This window comes from Parambassis ranga, chromosome 10, assembly GCF_900634625.1.
Source record: "Parambassis ranga chromosome 10, fParRan2.1, whole genome shotgun sequence".
NCBI lineage: Eukaryota > Metazoa > Chordata > Actinopteri > Ambassidae > Parambassis > Parambassis ranga.
Window position 1 is genome coordinate 3,261,920 of NC_041031.1, and position 15,976 is coordinate 3,277,895.

Here is a 15,976-nt window from a genome sequence, read left to right on the forward strand (position 1 = left end):
CAAAAGAAGAAGCCAAAGCAATAAAAACACTATCACAGGACAAGAGCTTCACAATCATACCCGTGGATAAAGGTAGGACAACAGGTATTACGGACACTAAAGACTACGATCAACAGATGGAAAACATGTTAAAGGACACTGACACACATGAACCGCTCAGAAAGGACCCCACAGAAGAAAAGAAAAGGACACTCAAAACACTACTCAAACCATTACTACAGGAAGGTAAAATAGACAAGAGCACATACAACCACCTCATACCCACAGCTAGTATCACACCACGCATCTATGGTACACCCAAAATCCACAAACAAAATGCACCACTACGGAGGGAAGATGGCGGACCACGCGACGGACTAGACGTGTTTGAGGGAGCTCCACCTTTGATTGAACTTTATACCTCACCCAGGGGATTTCAAGGCTGTATTCTGTGGTCTAGCTTAATTCAAGGACGAAATGAGCAGAAAAGGCAAGGGACTTCGGTCCGAAAAAATTCCATGCGAAGACTTTGCTGAATCTGATGCCAACATGGAGACGTCTAGTGGGGCAGAAGCTATGGCAGCTAGCGCTAATGTTACCAGCACTATCACCCCGGCCACTAATGAAGATATTCTAACCGCAATACACAAGATGAAAAACGCAGTGGATGAGAGGTTTGACGAGCTTAGTGGATCACTCTCCAGTCTTAAAACAGCTTTATCTGCTGTCAGTGAACGTGTGTCCACAACTGAGGCAGCCGTGGAGCCCGCTCCCGCAGACAGAACATCCGCATTGTCGGAATAAAAGAGAAAGCCGAGAACGGCAGACCATCAGAGTTTGTCGCCAAACTTTTACCGGAGTTGCTGGGAGCGGAGCATTTTGATCAACCTGTGGATGTGGACCGTGCTCACCGCAGTGCAGCACCGGCTAACGACGGGAAACCGAGAGCCATCATCGCCAGGTTACACCGCTTCCAGGTGAAGGAGCTCGTACTGAGGCTTGTGAGGGAGAAGGCTCCGCTGCGGTATGATGGACAGCCTGTGTTCATTTTTCCCGACCTGACTTCTGCGACCATGAAGAAACGAATGGCTTTCCAGCACATCAAGGAGAAATGCAGAATCAGGAAAATTCGATGTGGTTTCAGGCACCCCGCCAGGTTTGTGGTCACTGTGAATGATAACACAGGAGTGTTCAACACCCCGGCTGAGGCTGAAAAGTTTCTGGGCCGAGAGTCTAAAGACTGGGACACAGAATTTGGATCCAGCCAGAACATGGACTAAATGTTGACTGGTAAAAAGCTGTTTATATTGTGATCTGGGTGAGGTAAAATTCTTGACATGTTATGTTTATTTGTGGAGATGGAGTCCTCCACTGGATGAGGTGAGGAGAGTAGTTATATGCTAACGTGGGCCCTAAACCGGCACCGTTGTTTAGCTTTGACTTCGAGTTTGGGGTATGGAAGTACTGCCAGTGGGCAAGTTTTCCTCCTCCTGTTTGTTCATACATTTTGTTCAATGTTCTGTTTTCTTCGACACATCTATCTTAATAGTCTAATGAATTTTTCTTTTTTCTTTTGCCATGGTCATGTAATGTGTCATTTTGCATTATAGATATGTTAAACGGGTCAAGTAAACATACTGAAGATGGTCTTACATTAGTCAGCTGGAATGTAAGAGGACTGAATAGCCCTTTAAAAAGAGGAAAAGTGTACACACATTTGTGTGCACTGAAAGCTGATGTCTGTTTTCTTCAAGAAACACATATAACGAAAACAGCTGCGAAAATGTTGTGTCCTTCATGGGCGTCTTATGTCTATCAATCAAATTTTAGCACAAAAGCCAGAGGAGTAGCAATTCTTATTAAGAAAAATATATCTTTTGTCCACAAGGAAACTATCTCTGATGACAGAGGCAGATACTTAATTGTTAAAGGAGAGCTGAATAGGATGTCAATGACCTTGATAAATGTGTATGGCCCCAATTTTGATGATCCCATATTTTTTCAAAATCTTTTTAATACATTATCCAATATGTCAACTTCGGCAACACCCCCACACTAGTGCCTCAAAGAGTAGTTTAACTCTTAATAATCTTATGAAGTCATATAATTTGGTGGATATTTGGAGGCTTCTTAACCCCACAGCCCCAAGATTATTCCTACTTTTCTGCTGTCCACAGGTCTTATTCTAGGATTGATTATTTTGTTTTGGATCCTAAATTACTGTCACAAATTACTGATTGTACTTATCATAACATTCTCATATCTGATCACGCCCCAGTTTCTCTAAAGCTAAAATTAAATCTCAAAACCGGAAAACCCATTTGGCGTCTGAACAATTCCCTATTGAAGGATAAGGAGTTTTGCTCCTTTCTGTTAAACAAAATAGTTCTTTATATAAGCACCAATGATAATGGTGAAGTTGATGACTCCACACTTTGGGAAACCATGAAGTCAGTTCTCAGGGGCCATATAATATCTTATGAGGCAGCAGAAAAAAGAAAATCTAAAGAAAGGTTAGTGGAAATAGAAAACCAAATGTCGGATCTCGAAACATTATATAGAGAAGGCGAAAACCCAGAGATATTAAAGAAGATATCTGCGTTAAAATACGAATACAATTCCATAATGTCCAAAAATGTTTCATTTTTGCTGACCCAAGTCAGGCGAAAGTATTTTGAGTTTGGTGATAAACCTCACAGGTTACTTGCCCGTCAATTAAAACAATCACAGGCATCCAGAGCCATACATTCTATTAAGATGAATAACGGGACTCTTCTGACCGATCCTGGGGAAATAAGTAAATGTTTTTCTAAGTTTTATGAACAGGTCTATCAATCGCAGGGAGAACCTGATCAAGGGTTGATGGAAATTTTTTTTAAGGATCTGAAACTGCCTAAATTGTCCAATGAGTCCATCTCTTTACTAGAAGCGGATATTGATTTAAAGGAGATACAAAAAGTAATTTCCTCCTTTCCTAACAATAAGGCTGGTGGACCAGATGGCTTTTGTATTGAATTTTTTAAGGCATTTAATCTTAAACTTGCCCCGTTCATATTACGTATGCTGAAACACTCTTTGCAAACCTCTAGATTACCTCCTGCTTTATATAAGGCCAATGTTGCACTTATCCCTAAGCCTGGCCGTGACCCTGAAATGGTCTCTTCATATCGTCCTATTTCTTTATTACCTATTGAGACTAAAATTCTTGGGAAAATCTTAGCCAACAGATTAAAGGAGCACATTTGTTCTATTATCCATCCAGACCAGACTGGTTTTATGCCAGATAGACATATGTATTTTAATTTGCGCTGCTTGTTCCACATTCTATATGCAGAACATTCAGAGGATGCAGTAGTAATCTCTCTGGACGCGCAGCGAGCGTTTGACCAAGTGGAGTGGCCTTATATGTTTTTTACTCTTAAAAAATTTGGATTTGGACCCTCCTTTATTAAGTGGATTGAACTTATTTATTCACACCCAACTGCCTCAATTATAACCAACCAGGATATTTCATCACCTATATTGATCAGAAGGGGAACCCGCCAGGGGTGCCCCCTCTCCCCTTTTTTGTTTTCTATTAGTATTGAACCACTAGCTGCTAGTATTAGGCAAAATCATTTAATATCTCCTATTGACATCTTTGGACGAGAACATCATATTTCATTATATGCGGATGACATCCTTCTATTCGTTTCCCGCCCTCAAGCTTCGATACCTCATCTTCTGACGTTAATTAGTAACTTTGGCAGACTTTCTGGTTTTTCTGTTAATTGGGATAAAAGTGAACTAATGCCAATTTCAAAGGAAATAGATATGACATATATACAATCTACACCATTCAAGAAAGCCCTTCAGGATTTTTCATATCTTGGAGTAATTGTGACTAAGAATCCTAAGAATCTTTTACACGGAATTGGCATAATAAAATCGAGCAACTTAAACAGTATATATTTTTGGAAGACCCTGCCCATTTCCCTTGTTGGTAAAGTTAATGCAATTAAAATGATTGTGTTGCCACGTTTTCTACATCTATTTCAATGCCTTCCATGTTTTATTGCTCTATCGTACTTTAAACAATTAGACTCTATCATTGTGCCCTTTATATGGAATTATAAAGCCATCAGAATCTCAAAAAAGCATCTGTGCAAATTGAAGAATGTTGGAGGCTTTGCTTTGCCAAATTTTAAAATGTACTACTGGGCCGCCCACTTGTCTGTACTTTCCTGGTGGAGAACATTTTCTCCAGATTCACCTTCATACACCTACCCTGCCTGGATAAGCATGGAATGGTCGCTTTGTAGAAATACCTCTTTGCTAGCATTGCTTAACAGTCCTACCAAAGTCAATAAGTTACATTATAATAATAGTGTTGTAATTAAAGATACAATACGTATCTGGGAACAGATAAAACTGTATATTAAGGCCCCTCGGGTATATACCGATGCACCTATCTGCAAAAATCATGCTTTCACACCCGGCTTAAATGATAAAGTTTTCTCTGATTGGAAACAAAGGGGAATCAATACCATAAAAGATTTGTATATTAATGGCAATTTTGCATCCTTTGTACAACTGCAAGCAAAATTTACAATACCTACCACTAGTTTTTTCAGATATTTACAAATAAGAGACTTTATTAAGAAAAGTGTACCAAATTTTGAAGTCCTGAATAAACACGACACTCTTGACACAATTACTAAATTTAGTCCAGCTACTCGAGGGGCAGTTTCCTTTTTTTACAGAATACTTCTTGATAAAGCTCTGCCACTAACAGAGGTACATAAACAGGCATGGGCAGATGAGTTGAATGTGGAATTAAGCGATATGATATGGGAGGAATGTCTACATAGTGTGCACAAATGTTCAGTTAATGCCAGACACAATCTTATACAATTTAAAGTACTTCATAGGCTCCATTATTCACAGGAGAAATTACATAAATTTTATCCTGCTGTCTCGCCCGACTGTAATCGATGTAAATCTACTATAGGTTCCCTGACACACTCCTTCTGGTCATGCACCAAACTCCATTCATATTGGCAATGCATCTTTCAGTGTTTTTCCATGGCTTTCGGCAAACATCTGATACCTAACCCTCTTGTAGCGATCTTAGGAGCTACAAGTGTCTTTCCTTCTACTACTAAATATGAGATGAGAGCTGTTCAATTTGGAATGGTAATTGCAAAAAAACTGATCCTACGTATGTGGAAAACGGAAGCTGTCCCTACATATAATTTATGGTTGAGTGAAATGTCTAACATGCTGCATTTGGAGAGATTGAGGTTGTATGATGAAGATAGAGGAAAGGAGTTTGATAAGACATGGGATCCTATATTGAACTATTTTAACAAGTGATCAGTCGAAAACCATGGCTGACACGTTATGTCTTGCTGTATGGAATCTAACCTTTTTCTTCCAACCATTTCCCTTGTTTAACCGTAACCATGCAATATTGTCACAAGCATAGATGTGTTATGTTCCGACCTTTATGTTGTGGTTGTGAGTGTACTTTCTTTTTTTTTGTTGTTTGCATGTTGCTATACATGCTGTACCTTAAAATTAATAAAAATATATTTAAAAAAAAAAAAATGCACCACTACACCCAATAGGTGACAGTATCGGATGAGTAACCTACAGCCTCTCAAAATCACTAGTTGGAAGCGGGCCAACGGAACAGTGGTCTGATCGAAAGAATACTCTTATGTGTTGATGAAGATTCTCAGTCATCCAGGTCATCATACGTAGAGAAGATTGAAGCAAGGCGTCTGGACCTGTAGAGTTTTCTTGAAGACGTTTTGCTGCTCATCCAAACAGCTTCATCAGTTCTAACGGTTTGGTGGGGAAACGTGGTTTATATGTGGTTACAGACCTCAGTGGGTGGGTCTTGGTCAAACTTATAAAAAACAATAGCACTAAATGGATTGCATATATAACATTGCTGTGTTTCTCCCTGGGAATCTTATCCTTCAGGTGAACCAGTCTCTGTCTCAGTGTTGTCATCGGTTTGAAATGGACCAGGATGTCATGGTTGATCCTGCGGTCAGTTGTTTTCCTTCTTCTTGTTCTTGGTGGGTCTTGTTTTTGTGGCTTTGATGAGTGTCCACTTGGGGTAGCCACAGGTTTGCAGGGCCTTCCTGGTGTGGTGTTGCTCCTTCTTCTTCCCCTCTGAGCTGGTTGGTACAGTTTGTGCTCTGTGCTCCAGGGTCCTGATGACTCCCAGTTTGTGTTCCAGTGGGTGGTGTGAAACAACAGGTACTAGTCCGTGTATGTGGGTTTCCTGTACACTTCCACATTGAGGCTCCAGTTCACCCCAACAAGAAGGAAAACAACCGACGGAGAAAGAACATCTCCATTCCATATGTGTCAGGAGTATCAGAGAAACTTTCACGTTTCATAGTCGTTAGCCAGTCGTTAGACACACCTGGCCCAGTCAGCCAGATCATCACAGGTAATTATGTAAACATTTAGTGCTATTGTTTTTAAGTTTGACCCAGACCCACCCACTGAGGTCTGTAACCACATATAAACCATGTTTCCCCACCAAACAGTACTGATCAAGCTGCTTGGATGAGCAGCGAAACGTCTTCAAGAAAACTCTACAAGTCCAGACGCCTTGCTTCAATCTTCTCTAAATACTCTTATGGTTTGAAATATGTAAATAACATAGTATTATGGTTCTGTCATCTTATGATCTGTTTTCTGTTAAATTGTTTGTTTGCTTTTGTTGTAAGGGTATTTCATAGTTTGTTTGTGTTTGTGTCAGTCCGTCCCACCTGATGTCCTCCTTTTCCTCTGACCCCCTTGGATTACCTGTGCCTATGTTTGGTTTGTACTTTGTGTTTGGGCTTTGGCTTCGCTTATTAAAAGCTTTTTGTTGAAATATAGTTTTGTAGTTGACTGCGTTTGGGTCTGATTCTAAACTGAAACCTAACTTACAGTGTTCTGTAGCATTTAGCAGTAATCCTAAAAACACATCATACTTGTGTTTACCTCAGAAAGCTGTAGTGCTTCACAACATATCCATATATCTTGGACATGTCCTCTAGACTTGCAGTGTAAATTCCTGGGACACCACACTGTCATCCAGTCTCCAAGGTCCTGCTGTAGTCTACTCAGGTCTCCAGCAGTCTTGCAGTCTAGAATCTGTAGTAGAAATTAAAAATTAAAATATTCAACTTTGAACACACATTATTGTAGAATACCAATATATACACACCTGTTTGACTCTTCTTTGAACATCTGGATCAGGCAACAAATTCCAATCAAATTCTTCCAGTGTTGGCTCCTGGCCGCACATAAGCTAGAAGAGGCTAGGATCCAGTGCCTTGATGCCTGGACCCCCATGCACAATAGACCAGGCAATAAGACAGCCAGCTTTAAAATATTTTGCCTGCTCCAAGGCTGCCTGATCATACGTAAAGAAGACCTGGCCATTTTTTCCCTCGAAAATCCCAAGTGAGGACTGTACATCAACCATCAGGAGTCTACAATAGAGTAAACGAGACAAGAAAATCAACAACTCGTATTAGTGGGCAGTTCACTTGAAAACAATATATAATATAAGATATATAATATATAATATATATAAAAATACTTCATAAATTACATGAGGTATTCTGACCTGAAAAACTCCCTGTGCGGTCCCCTCACATCTTCGCCAACAAATTCAATATGTGGCGAATGAGTCCAGTTGAAAGAAACTCTTTTGATGATTGCTTTTATAGCAGTCTCCAGAAGCCTTTTTCTTTTTATGTAGATATTGGTTACTATGCTGTCAGACAGGTGATGCTGTTGAAAGTTTTTTAGGATAACAGCAAGGTCCACTTCTTCCTAAAAAATTAAAATATAATTCTGATTTTAGTATTTATTGCTAGAAATGTTATGTTCAATTATGAACAAAGTTCAAACAAAAAGCCAAAGAAAGAACTGAAAATCAACCACACAATGTAAGATGGAATACAGGAGGAAACAAGATGCAGTAGCAGACCCCATGTGAAGATGCAAGAACTAGCTAACTAATTAGCTAGCCAGGTCTAAAATGCATTCACTAGTTAACTAGTGCAATGTTTTGACTTACTGGTGCAAAAAAAAAACAACATTTTAAATATCAAGGATATGTAACAAATGCTCAACTGGCTCTCCATACAACACTGACATGAGGTCCACATTGTCCTATAATGGAATCCAGTGTATGAGAGTGTATGACATGCAAAAATAACAATTTCACTTTGTAGATTAATGCAACGTGTGCTTACACTAGAATCAGTTATGTCAGGGGATGTGAGCAGGACTTCCTCCCCCTCTTCCTCCTTAGGTTCAGATAATATGTAGAAGTCCTCTCTAAAAACACATAAATTCATGAAGTATGTAAACTTTATGTGTAAAGTGTACTAGTCAATGTAGCTACACACAAGACTTAAGATTTATGTGTACAACAGTAAAAGACATTAGAATAAAATAACCACTTGCCTCTGCATGGACTCAGACATTTGTTAAGTTGTCACATGTAGGCTGGATATCAGGGGAGGCAGGGGACAACTCATTTACCGGGACAGGACTAAGAAAAAATATTAATATTTATTATTGTTAGGGTTAATTCCACTTTGGTGCTCTTATCAGGGGGAGTTAGTTACACATACTTACACAGTTCTACACGCAGGAGATTACACATACTTTGTTATGAGTTCCTCCTCGTTCCTAGGTTACTCGGCTTCTGTGGTTGTGGGGTTGCTGAACAGCAATAACAATGAGTCATGAGTCATAATATTACCTTATTGACAGTGACAAATGTGACTACTTAAACATGTCATGTAGGCCAGAACAAGAAAACACTTGCCTCATTGTGGGTTCCTTGCAGGTGGAATCTTAGAGGAAATAAACAGCAGCAAAGTCAAGTCAAAGTCAAAGTCAGCTTTATTGTCAAGTCTGCTATATGTGCTGGACATACAGAGAATCGAAATTGCGTTACTCTTCACTCCGCAACATATAACATGTAACTAAAACTAAAGATAAATATAAAGTGTAAAAAAAATGTACCTACAATGAGGCACACACAAAATACAAGGCACATAATGAAGGCACAATGCAGTAAGAGTGCAAAAGATGTATAGTGCAAGTCAGTGCAGTTGGCATAATATAAACAGGAATGGTTTAACTTATAACAGCTTATTGAGACTGGTATGAGAGTGCAAAAGATGCAATGGTGCAAGACAGTGCAGTTGGCATAATGTAAACAGTCCAGGAATAGTTTAAGTTATAGCAGCTTATATGAGACTGGTATGACATGACTAAGGTGCAAGGGAATGCACAGGGTAAAGTGGCTGGTGCACAGAGTTCCTTTGGTAAAGTGGCTGGTACAAAGAGTTCCTATCTTGGGTGGTGGGGTGGTGGTAGGGATGTTGGGATGGTGGTAGGGGTAGGGGGTGGGGGGTGGTGTCAGGGAAGGGGGAGAAAGTGGGGCACAGCAGGGAGAGAGTTCTGCTTCCTGACAGCCTGGTGGATGAAGCTGTCCCTCAGTCTGCTGGTCCTGGCCCGGAGGCTGCGCAGTCTCTTTCCTGATGGCAGCAGACTAAAGAAGCGGTGTGAAGGGTGGGTGGGGTCTCCTGTGATGCGGAGGGCCTTTCGGGTGAGACGGCTGTCGTAGAGGTCTTGGAGGGAGGGGAGAGGGAGAGCATTTAAGTGTTGTCATCTTTATTACCATAATCTAAATTCTAGGTCAATGTAATCACAAGGACAAAACTGAAACACCAGGCCACTTCTTTCTAAAAAATCTTAGCTTGTCTACAGATACTACCCTTGCTCTAAGTTTGATGTTTTTTACTATGGAATTACTTAAACCTAAGTCACAGTATCTGGGTGATATACTACTTTACCCTTGACGGAAGGTATAAATTTGAGCGTTGCAGTGCTCTTCTGGAATGAATGTTCAATGGGCACTGTTCTGAGAGGGGCACCACCTCCCGTTCACCCGACATAGATCAAATTCATCCGGCACCCCAGGAACATTTTGCCGAAGTGCCTGACAAAATTGTTGTCAGGTCCAGGTCCACCACCACCCTAGAGGGTGCTGTTGCATCTATGGACAAAGATATGTTGGAGTACTTCAGCAGTGAGAGAGGTGTTAATACTACTCAGAGCTAAGACGAAATGAACCACAATAGCCTACATTTCATAATGCATAACACTCCATCTGTGCAGTTATGGCTATAAATAAATAGTCACAATATGTTTTGAACAAGTTTTTTTTAAGATAGGTGCTTGTACCACTATTAAAATATTAAATTATTAAAATATTATCTTTTATTAAAAGAAATCTAACATCATTTTAAAAAAGAAAACAAATTACCATTTGTAGACCTGACAAGACATTGCCACTCCTCAGGACAGATACTTTAATAGTAATTTGATGAGGCTTATCCTTGAGCCTCGACTCCTGCTGGGCACTGGCCTGGCACCTGCATCCTGCCTGAAGGCCTGTAATCTACATTAAAAAAACAAACAAAAAAACTTTTAAAAATGTGTGGCACTTATCAGCCCAGCAGGCTACGGGAGAACCAATGAGCAAAATGCCAGCAGAAAGACTGCCAGTGCTCCACAAACCTCTTGGAAAGTATTTTCCCAATGCCTAAGAACATTTGCTGCATCAAAATTCCTTAGCTATCTGTTAGGGCAACTGTACTTATCACCAATCATTGGTCACATTACAAGATTTCAGACAAGTGTTCACATTTCTCTCTTTTGTCACAAATTTGTTTCTGATAGCCAAGGTTCCTATGTCCTGTCCACATCTGAACAAGCAAAGTAGTTTTTAAAGTAGTTTATCATGTTTATTACAACAGGTGCAATATTTAGGATCAACAAAGAAACCATTATGGTTTTGTTCGAAAAACTAAGACTTTTCCCTTCGTTTGTGCCTTTCATTTACACATAAATTGAGTTTTTGCCTCTGAAAACGACTCTTTCTAAAAACTCCGGCAACTAAAAACCCACTGACAAAAACTGAGTTTGCGGCAGTCTGCACGTCAGTTCGTGCGACCTTTTTTGTGTAGTGTGGCTACCAGAGTGGGCTGTAGTCTAGTAATGGAAGCAATCCGGGTAGCATTTGCATTTCTGTTGGTGTAAGCGGTTTTTATGCGTTTGCATTCAAAAATACAGCTCCTCTTACTGTGTAGAGGAGCAGAGACATGTTTCAGCAATTTTGGAACAACTTCTGACACAAAGAGCCAGACTGCGTCGATGAGGCCTACACTGACTTACACAGGCCTGGTGTAGTCATGACGGCTCTTGGGAGCATATTTATGCGGGTTAATGTAAATGGAAACCTTTTTGAAAGCGATGATGTGTGCACAATGTTATTTTGGAAAATGGAGGGAAGGAAATATTTGTTTTTCAAAATACCCGGCTATGTGTAAACAGGGTCTCAGTATGGAGGAGCAGTGGCTCTACACCCAGCTCCTCACCCTCCTTCTAAGGAGACACCAGCCATGGGCATGGTTTAAAAGGAGCATTTGAAAGTATATTTTGGTAGATTTAAGTCTTTTTCTAGTATCACTGATAGATCACATTTAGTTTCCCCTTCATCAGATCATAACTGTATGCTGAGTCACTACATTTGTTTTGTGTATCAGAGGGATTATTTCCTGATAAAGACACACACACTCTGTTATGATGGAGGACACTTTGGCTTTCCGTTTCATTTTATTACATATCCCACAATCCCCCACATGCTTCTTACCCATAATCCCTCAGAGGTATCTGCCAGTCAGTCTCTGCTGTTTACAATAGCTGTCTGAATCTTAATCTGCCACTGAAGCAAACACTGAAAGTAAAGCCTCCATTCTGTCTACCTGTTGTTCTGTAATCTACCCTCCACGTCTCTGTGGCACTGTCTATCCTCTTTAGACGTCTCATCTATGAGGCTGTCTTTTCCCATGATGCCTTTGTATTCTATCCTCTTCAACCTTTCTGGTCTTCTTCACCACCACACTCTTCACTTTTTTTCTCTTCTTCTGTAGATAAAAATAAGTTTTTGCCTGTTGACATGAATTAACACTGAAAAAGAGAAGCAGTAGTGCTTCAGAATAAAACAGTAACATTTGAGGGGGAGGCATTCATTTAAGTAGATTTGTATGCCATCCCTTAATGCCATCCATCCATTCATCCAGCCATTATTGAAACATTTAGTGTGTGATGGAGATTAAAAACATCGGAGGAGGGTGAAATGAAGAGAGACACATGAATGAATAGGAGAACAGTATGAATGTGACAGATCAGCTTGATCCTGCATTTATCTGCTGCCTCTTCACAATTTTAACCAATCACTGCAACTTTCCTGCACATTTGACCGATCCCCATCAGTTCCCACAAGTCGCCCCGCGTCAGCAAATTAACTTCTTACTTCTTTGTTATGTTTAGAAGATGCAGCAGACATATCGTGTGATACAAATGTGTGACATTTGCCCACAAAAATAACAGCAAAAGACGGTGAGAAGCAGCATCCAAGCATTCTGCATAAATGTGGATTAAAGGTAGGGTAGGAGATCTTGAAAACTCAGTAACAGCCAGAATTTGAAAATACACTCCTGTCTCCTTCTCTCTGAGCCCACCCTGAAGCCACGCCTCCTAATCACACACATTTATGTATGAATGTATGAATGTATGAATCTTCAGTGCATTTCCTCTGGTGTGTATGCTGTTTAAGGAGCAGTCTGCTCCCTACAGATATTTAGCTACCTCACATCACCAGACACCTACCTGCTCTACTTTAGTCTGAACACCAATGATATGCAAGACCTGTTCAAGGACAGTAAAACTCTGTTTATTGACAATATATAAATGTTTATTGTTTACTGATTGACAGGTCAGAATTCAAATCCTGAGCCTGGAGCAGACCCATCAGCTGCTGGAGCTCCGTCTGAACCAAGTCTGACCTCCTCACCATGGTCCTCCTGCAGCAGGTGCAGCCAGCTGTTGTTTGATGATGATGCTGTGGACAACCTGGTGACTGGTGCACCCTCATGCTGACACACACAGGCTTGTATAGCAGGGAGGCCTCCCACACCTAAAACTGGCCTGTTACTTCTTCAGGTTCTTTTTTTGTTGATCATACATGAGAATAAAAATCTGTTCACTGAAAAACTGTAACTGTGTTTGTTGTCTGTTACAGAAAACATTTAATCTTTGTTATTTTAAAAAGCTGCACAAATAATGAAAAGCAGATATGTTGGCAACAGTTTACTGTATATGGATTTAAATAAAATACAACATACATAGAACAAAAACAGTGATCGTCATCACGTGCTGTCCTCAGGCAGGTGAAGACGTCTGGTGCAGCGTCTGGTCATAAGATCACAGAGCTGTGGAGAGAATATCACAATTACACAATGTACAGTAATTACAGCAAGACATAGAGAGAGCAGCAGTAAACTGAACAATGATAACAGCAGCAGGTCTATGACAGAAGATGCTGCTCTGCTCTCCCTCAGCAGAGCTGAGGACGCAGCTACAACAACACAGAGACAAGTAGCACTGACGTGACCGTGATAATGACCATCGACAAGAACAAAGTCTCTGTACCCACATCAAGTTTGTCTGATCATCAGAGAGAAGCTCAGAATAACCGGTAAATTGAATAAAACTTGCTTCAAAACGCAGAAAATCTGCTGATCAGAGCCTGTTAGCATCATGTTAGCAAACTTAGCCTGGTGAAAGCTACCTGTACGTAAGAACCGTGCCCACCACACCTGTATCTGCTTCTGCTCTCTCAGTCGTAGCCAGCGCTGTAAAAGTCATGTCGATAACCACTCTTCTCTCACATCTTTCTGCATCAAGCCGTTTTCTGGTGGTGGCGTTTCCAAAGACAGTGTTTCTTTTCCCACTCGCTGGTACCGCCTCTGCCATCCGGTGCGTCGATCCGGTGTTTAACTTGGCGTTCACGCGCATCGAGTTCTGGTGCGCAGAGCAGGAAGAGAGTGACAACCAGCCAATACTCCGTGCAGGGGTGCCTCGGAGAATTGGCTGATGTTTTTAGTGTTTTATAGCTTCCACAGATGATTCATATTCTTCATTTTAATGTGAAACTGCCGAACTAATGGATTGTTATCAGACTGTAAAGAGAAGTTACACTAATTTAACAAAAAGTGCATCAGAATGAAATCTCCTACCCTACCTTTAAAACAGAGGGGAGACGTCAGGTGGGACAGCTCACTGTGACACAGGCTGTCACATGCCAGTTAAAAGTGCTGTAATGTGCATAGTTAGTGGTAACGTGTGACACACACACACACACACACACACTGTGCAAGACTCATCAGAAATGTCTCATGGATGCTGCTTTATCCTTCACACTCAGATTTGTAATGTTTTATGGATAACTGCAGTTATAAGCAGCTCTGTGTTCAGACCATAAACACACATTTGTCCTGTTTTTAGTGTCAGTGGCTGCAGGTCAGCAGAAAGTGAGGCTCTTTAATGTCATCAGCTGCAGTGGAATAACTAATTCCTTCATGGAGAGAGGTCGGACATACGGACACAACACACGGCAGATCTTCAAGAAGGCTCAGCAGAGACTCTTCTTTCTCAGGAAGCTCAGGACAGGAAGGCTCTCCAGCGTGTCATTAAAACGGCTCAGTTCATCTGTGGACAATATGTTCCTTGCTGAATTGGGTTGTTAGCTGTGTCAAAAGCCAGCCTGGAGAAGTGGATTGCACTATGTCAGGCCTTTATCTTCATACCTGTCCAACTTGTGAGTCCCACCTGAAGACTAAGCTTCTGCTGGTATAGCACTGAGGCACGCAATCCCCCTGACCACTATAAGGTGGATCCCTCAGGGGAAAACTGAAACATAACAATTGAATAAATAAAATATCCTTAATCCAGATTTTATTAATCAACAACATAACATTTATCTGGATGGTCTCATTCTCAAAAACATGTAATCTAAAGTAAGTTTAAGTTTACAAACCTAAAAGGTCTTATGAATAAAAGTAACACTAAAATAAATAAAGCACAGCAGATAGGCTATAGATCATGTAATGTTTCCTCTTTTTTATTATTTGTTTTATTTGTATTTTTTAAAGCACTCTACTCCTGTCCACTTTACAACCACAGTCTCATATTTCCCTTTGCAAAAACTTTTTATATAAAATGGATGCATTGCAGTGTCTGTGTCCTGCTAGAGCTGGAGTGGAAATTAAGTAAGCTGGCTTTGTAGAAACTGCAGTGGTGATCTGAAACAGAACACTGTAGAACTACAGTCTGAGGTGGGGCTTTAGTAGGGCTCTGTCAGACAGCGGTCATTTGTCACATGGACACGTCTCTGTGCTTGTTGTAGAGCTGGGAGCATGCTCCACGAGAACAAAGAACTTTCTCCTCGCTCCCGAGGTGGCAAGAACAAGAACAAAGTTCATTTGCGTGAGATGCGTGTGTGCAGCTTCTTCAACGTCTTTCCTCTCCGTAACCACACTGAAACCTGTCACTACACCGTTAGACTATGTGCTGACTCATTTGCATATGGACGCTGATTGGATATTTACTCAGGGTGTGTGTGTGTGTGTTTGCGCTGCAGCCTGTGAATACACACAGTGGACGGACAGACACGCTAATAAAAAGTGCCCCTTCTTGTCGGATTTTTCCGCTACCGATGATCATTTTGTCAACGCGTAATATATTAAATTTGTGAGTATTAACGTGCTTTCTCAACGTCTAAAAATTTGATTTGAGGGGGCAAGACATTTATTTGAGGGGGCACTGCCCCCTCTTGCCCCTGCCTAGAACCGGCCTCGATAGAACTGCACATTTTGCTTATTTTATTTTTTCCTATTGCTTATTCGTATTTTTATTTATTCTTATGCCTAAGTCTACTGTTTTTTTATCTTAATTTAGTTGTGTATAAAGTCATATGAATCTTCAATTAATGTGCATCAAAGTGTGGCCCCCAGTACATAACAATATTACATTACAGTGCTGGATGATGCTGCTGTGTGCTCATATGTTAGTG